Here is a 7335-nt window from a genome sequence, read left to right as displayed (position 1 = left end):
AGGATTGAGCTTAACTCCAAGATATATTTAAATTATAAATTTCAAAGAAGTAAAATATTTGTTTATTTTCATAATACTGCGTTGTGATTTGGCTTTCAAGTGTATCTGAGGCAAATTTTATTTTATTATTAAGTTGTATTTTACACATCGACGTACAAAATCAAAATGCATAAATGCATTTGCATGCATATTGCTTGCGCATACACTATCCTGAAAAAAAAATAATAATAATAAAACAAAAACAAACAAATAATTATATTTTGGACCGATCAGAAAACTTTCTGAATTTATTTGAAATCGTATTTTTGGGAGTTACCCAAACCTTTATAAGCCAGACTATTCTTCTGTAAACCAAGTTTACCTGAATCCGCGGATTGGTGTTGCTTGGCGCCTCTACTGTGGGTGCTCATCTATGCAACATTTCTCTCCACTTGTGTACATAAACATTAACGAACACACAGACACACACAACTCATCACATCATCGTCTGTCAAACTTTATTCATTGAAATATATCCAATTTATCTCGCTGAAATATTTTACTAATACAAAATTAAATGAACATTGATTCTTAAAAACAACTTACAATGAATTATAGTTTATAAAAATGAGAAGAGAAGTTTTGAATACGATTTTCCTGACCCCTGAAACTCACCGCCCTGAATTAATCGATCCAGACTTGCTCTAATGTCTCAACTAATAAACCCCTTCGTTTTTACAAAACCTCTAAAAATATTCAAGAACATTCTATGCTTTCCTATTGCTGTATTTCATATCCAGGACCTGTTTACATTGGATTTGAAGGCTACCATGATGTATTCAACTGGAAAGAAGCAAGCGGAACAGTGTTCCAAAAGCAGGAAGTTCTGGGAAAGAAGCTTTGCTCATGGAATTTGCGTTAGGTTTATGCACAGATAGAAAGTGTGGGAAATCATATATAGTGGTTATAGCTAGTCGAGTTTTTTTTGTTAATGTTTGAATAAGGGAGATCACAGATTGGAGTTCAGTTGAGCACTTGCCATGAAAATAGCGATAGGTCACACAATATTTTTGTAGACAGTATAATCAGATATGCAAAGATGAAATGCAGTTTGGTTTTTATGTCTGTAAAAGTACAACTCGCATACTAAATGCAGTCGACATACAAAATCAAAGCACATAAGCACATTTGTGCACATATCGTCTATGCATACACTATCCTAAATAAAACAAATAATTAAATTTTGTACTAATCAGAAAACTTTGTGAATTTATTTGAAATGGTCTTTCTGGGAGCTACCTAAGCCCTTCAAAAAAGACAAATTTTCTTTCAATAAACCAGTGGAACCCAGTTGACCCGAGCCTACAGATCAGTGTCGTTGGCGCCCCACTATGGGCGCTTATTTCTGCAGCATCTCTCTCCACTCACATACACACAAACGTTTCTGAACACACAGATACACACACAACTCATTGATATTATTGTCTGTCAATCTGTTAAATCTTATTCACTGAACTATACCTATACCTATCCTATACTATAAGGCCACCATTCGCCCATGTATGGAGTATTGTTGTCATATTTGGGCTGATGCATCTGCCACTAGTCTCTCGCTCCGAGATAAGGTTCAAAAGAGAGTCGCCAATCTGATAGGTCCTGAACTGGCATCTAAGCTTCAGCCTCTGTCCCATCGACGAAATGTTGCATCCTTCTGCTTTTTCTACAAGTACTTTAACGGTGAATGCTCTGACGAACTGCAAGCACTTGTGCCCCCTCGACGTAAATACCCCCGACAAACCCGACAAGCAGCTAAATCCCACCCCTTCACAGTAGAGATCCCTAGATGTAAGAGAGCCTTCTACTCCAGTAGTTTCTTCCCCAGAACCGCTAGACTTTGGAATCCCCTTCCGGGTCCCTGCTTCCCCAACTGTACTGACATGCAGAAGTGCAAGTGCAACGTGAACCGACATCTTGCTGCCCAACTCCCTACACAGTACCCCTGATGCCTATGTCCCTGATAGTAGCCCCCTACACCAAAGTGGCAATGTGCCTTGTTTGGGGTGAAAATGTAATAAAAAAAAAAATATTTTCTAATATGATAAACAAATGAACATTGACTCTTATAAAAAAAATTCAATGAATTATAATTTATAAAAATGAGCAGAGAAGTTTTGAATGCGATTTTCCTGACCCCTGGAACTCACGGCTCTTAATACATCAATCCAGACTTCTTCTAATGTCTCAGCTAATGAACCTCTTGTTTTTATAAGAACTCTAAAAATATTCGAGAACATTCTATGTGTTTCCTATTGCTGTATTTCTTAACTCATTATTTTATTTTGTTTACCGTATGACAATGTCTCTCATTTTTCTCACATTTGATTACAAAACCTGCAAATCTTTTCACTGAAAATATTTGTCTGAATCTGGCTCATCCCCAAAATACTTCTCCCTTTAGAAATCAGCCTAAAGTAAAAACCCAAAAACTGGCAAGAACACATCCCTAAAAACTAATGACTGCCTCCTTAGAAGCTGGTGCAGTGGAAGTACTGGTAGGTCGAGAGAGGATAATTAGTTTATGTGTAAGAAGATCATTCGTAGACATTTATGCAGACCACATCACAATCTATGGCAACACTTCAAAGGCCAGCAAATCTTTTCCACTGCAAATGTTTCTCTGAATCCGGCTTGAAGCGAGCTGCTCACCAGACAAAAATGACAAACAGCTCCCTTAAAATAATTTTTTTAGAAAAATTAATAAAAACAAATATTCAGACTTGGCTTATTAAAGGAAGTGTAAATTTATTTACCGTTTCTTTGGGTTACACTCATGTGTTTATTTATTTTTTTTTTTAGTGTCTATTGAAAAAGGAGAAATCCTTATTGACTGGGTAAATGTTCCTTTTTGGTGTAACATTCGAAGAGAAAACAGAAATTAAATGTTTTTCTTTATGAAGGCAGTTTGCGTAGAAAGTGGAGCGGAGAGATAAGGAGAATATTTCTTGGTTTCATTTGGGAGAACTATCGTAGTGTCTTTGGTGTATATCGAGCACGTGCGAAAGTCCGCAGCAGTGAAAAGCACGTCTCACCTCATCGACGGTCTGGCAGAAAAAGAGGAAGAGTGACAAGAGCCACATTTTTTTTTGTCCTCTTTATGGGAGCTCTCCGGAAACGGTGACACATCAAAAAGGTCCTCGTCAAATTTTAGTTCCGGGGTAGACACTACAGGCTCAAACAAAATACATCGTCCATTATAAAACTGTCATGAACACCCCTAAAAATCTATGACCACACCCCATATATGTATCCACCTAAAATAAACAAAAAAATGACATAAAAAAGTAACATAAAAAAGTAACATAAAAAAGTAACAGCAAAAACGATTGGTGCAAATATAAATGAAAAAAAATAAAATAAAATAATGGATCAGATAGGCTGTGGAACTTACTTGTTTTAATTGTATAACTGTAGTTTAAAAGAATTAGTGATAGATTTCCTTTTCAACCAGTCGGCTGTGCGTTACAAACTAGAGACCATACATAAGTAATGATCAAGTTAGCTTGTGTGAGTTTTGACAGAGACCACATTTGGTGCATGTCAGAATGACCTTAATCTGCAAACAGAACCGTTCCCAGGGATGAGTGATACAAAGTTTAATCAGAGAGCAGAGATCAAATGCAGTAGACAAAACAATTGAATGATAACTTGACCTTTTGACTAGGAACAAAGTGTAGTATCTGTTCAAATACTACACTTTACCTTTTCTGTCCTCGGTCAGTGGAGGAGAAATCTTCATCATTGAGACAATTTTTATTTTTGTTTCTATCCAGAGCGCCCCTTTGTGAGGAGATGGATTTTTCCTAGATTAAAAACCTATCTTGTGTCCAACTCTGCCCTAGCGGGGAGGCAAGTAAATAAGAACAAAGGTTTTAGCCGCTCTTGGGAAGACATGCAATAATGCAGAATAATCTAAGGTGAATGTTACTTTAATGTCTGTCCATCTGCGCCACTCATTTCAACAAGTTCAACAATTAGCTGAGATAACAGTCTCTCTCTCTCTCTTTTAAGTCCATTCTCTCCAAATAAAACCTTGAAGAAAACTCAACAAACGTCTCATTGTGTCATGAAAAGAAGCGAAAAACAGTGATGAAGAAAAGTAAAGCCATTCAGTAATGAAGAGGAAAACTGGCTATTAAACAACGAAGACAGCAGTCTGTTAAGTCTAGCATGTTAAAGACTGTCTTGGGTAATGTCATTCGTCACGTTCATTGAACTTGCGTTTGTGTATATATTTACACCCATACCTATACACCCACACTGATACATATCCGCTGTAGCACAAATAAAGCCATATATAAAAACTCCCAGCGAACATCTCCTTGTGTTCATCTTTCTGCATAAAAAGAAGTGAAAAACGGCAATGAAGGGAAACGGTAAAATCATTCAGTAATGAAGAGAAAAAAAAAAAGAATTAATTCACATTTTATATCTATAACGGAACTTGAAGCTTTTCGCTGACTATTAAAAAAGAAGCAGAAGAAGATTCAACGAATTAAACATGAAAGCTGTGTAAAAGAAGAGAGTGCAAAAAGTTTGTATAAACAACATTTTATTAATGAAAACATTACATATGGAGACAGACATTAAAATAACCTTCACTTTAGATTATTCTACATTATCAATGAAATGTTGTATCCCTCTGCCTGTTCTACAAGTATTTTAATGGTGTATGCTCTGACAAACTACAAGCCTTTGTATCACTGACAAATCCGACAATCAGCAAAATCCCATCCCTACACAGTAGAGATGTTACGAGAACAAGTCCCCTGTTCTTGTAAGTAAATAAAAATGAGATAGGATAGTCCGAGAATTCGAACCTGGGAAGCTAGGTTTGGAATTAAGATTCAGAAGAGTTTAAAATAAATAGCAGATATGTTTGTTGGAAAGAAATTCGTTGTTTAGAAATGTTATTGTGAAAAAGGAATTTGATGATTTAATTCTGTTTATGAAAATGAAATTAAAATAAGGAATTTGAAAACGAACAATAGAAAATGTTAAACATATTGAAAAATAGGTTAGACCAAAAATAGGTTAGAGAATTCTTGTTTGCAGACATGTGTGAACAATGCACGTAAGTTGGGCACATACTCGGACATGGGAGACGAGACACGTGAAGCATGTCTAGGCCATGGGATCGAGATGCACGTTGTTGGCCATGCAATGACATCATGGCTAAGAGATGAGTTCTCAATATAGTTGGAGTTTTAGTGAAGCAAACAGACAGAGTAGCAACAGAGTCGAGACAGAGTCAGAGTCAGAGTCAGGAGAATCAGACAGACAGATCTGACATTGGTCAGAAGGAGTCTCCCTTTGGAAGCGAAAGGTTATAAGTTGAAATCATGTGGTGACTTTGAATTCCTTGATGTGAAATCATTGACCAGTCAAGAAATAAAGGACGTCATCATTTTGTAACTGGCGTCTTGTGTTGTGTCATTCTACAAACAAAGGTATTGTGAATCATTTATATGAACTTTGTGTATAAACCCATCTAAGTAATGTGTCTCTCCATCTTAAAAAATGTATCCCCTCTCTATCAAGAAATAATGACTGTTCGACCCTTGGTTAAAAGAACCGATTCTCCTCTCTAGAATATATGTTATAGAAACATTCACAAAATGTAAAAATGTCCTCTTCTCTTCCATTTAACCCCCCCCCCTCTCATCGTGCATTACATATCTGTCACTCATTAAAATGTACCCCGTCTCTCTCTCTCCCTAATATGAACACCCCTATATAATACAATCAACAAAATCCCACCCCTACACAGTAGAGATCCCTAGATGTAAGAAGGCCTTCTACTCTAATAGTTTCTTCCCCAGAACTGCTAGACTCTGGAAATCCCTTCCAAGTTCCTGTTTTACTAACTGTACTGACATGCAAAAATTCCAGTGTAATGTGAACAGACATCTTGCTGCTCAACTTCCTACATGCTATCCCTGCAACTTATGTCCTCGATAGTAACTCCCTACATCAAAGTGGCACTGTGCTTTGTTTTGGGGGAAAATGAAAAAAAAAAAAAAAAATTATTGCTTCGTGTCTCGTTCACATAACTTTCCAGAAGGAACTAATATGTAAACCGTCTTTCTCTCAGCCGAAAACGTGACGTCATTCGACATCGTTCAAATCTGTTTAGTTTATCACGTTTGACCTCTCACCCTCAGCCTTAACTTCCAGCAACAAGTCTTTGTGAACGATTCTGTTCACAGATAAAGGTCATAATCGTATGTCACATGCACTAAATGTGCCACTCATCAAAATTTATACAAGCTGAATTTATCTTTGATGATCAGTTCTAATTATGTAATATACACACTAATTTATAATATACCGACATTAATCTAACGTGTCATGGACGATTTAATATTTAAAACCGTTAATATAATTTATTTTGATAAGCAAAATATTTGTATTATTTGGATTCATCTGTTCTCATCTTGAGTGTGATTCTCACAACGTTTCAGTGGATGTAATCTCCGACCTCCTTCAGGTGTATCTTGTCGAACTCAGGAATGTTTCTTGTCAAACTCAAGAATTTGGACGGAATTTCGAGTGGAACCCTTTATTTACTTCAGGGGGTAGAGTGCTCTTGTTGCGTCAACCATGACTGGATAGAGGTCCTAAGTAATTCGCAATTGTATTTTTCGGTCGCCTACACTGAGGATTGAACCTTCAACCTTCAGGAGAATATCACTTTTATATTTGATTTTTCCAAGTACTCTAACCACTGTGCCACGGATCTGCAAGGACCTGTAGCACAATAAAGTGTTCCGCTCAAAATTTTGTCCAAATTTCAGAGTTTGAGAAAAACATTCCCAGATTTGACAAAATACAGCTGAAGAAGGTCGAAGGTTACATCGACCGAAACGTGGTGAAAATCACACTCAAGATGAGAACAGTAGTCCGATAGATCCAAATGATACGAATAATCAATCCTCATCTCAAAAATTCCCAAATGTCAAGCGAAATATTTATTGTTTTATGCAAGTGAAAATTGCAGTCAAGCTAGCACAATGACAAAAAAAAAAAAAAAAAATTCTTTGAAATTGACGCTCTGCCTCTTTTTTTTTTTTTTTTACATAGGCATCACCACATTATCAAGGCCAAGAGGTCACTCAAGGATAAGGGTTAAAGAGTGTACAGTAGAAATTGGACAATATAGTAATCATTTGTAATGAAAATTTGGTAAATTTGATAACTTATATGGAGCGGCTCATCAAGAACTTATTTACGTTAGACTTGAACACAACCATATTGTAGTCAGCCGGAAAGCAGGAAAACGGAAGACAATTCCACAGG

This window comes from Euprymna scolopes, chromosome 19 (assembly GCF_053919585.1).
Source record: "Euprymna scolopes isolate OS-2025 chromosome 19, ASM5391958v1, whole genome shotgun sequence".
Taxonomy (NCBI): Eukaryota; Metazoa; Mollusca; class Cephalopoda; order Sepiida; family Sepiolidae; genus Euprymna; species Euprymna scolopes.
Note: the sequence above shows the minus strand (reverse complement) of the source record.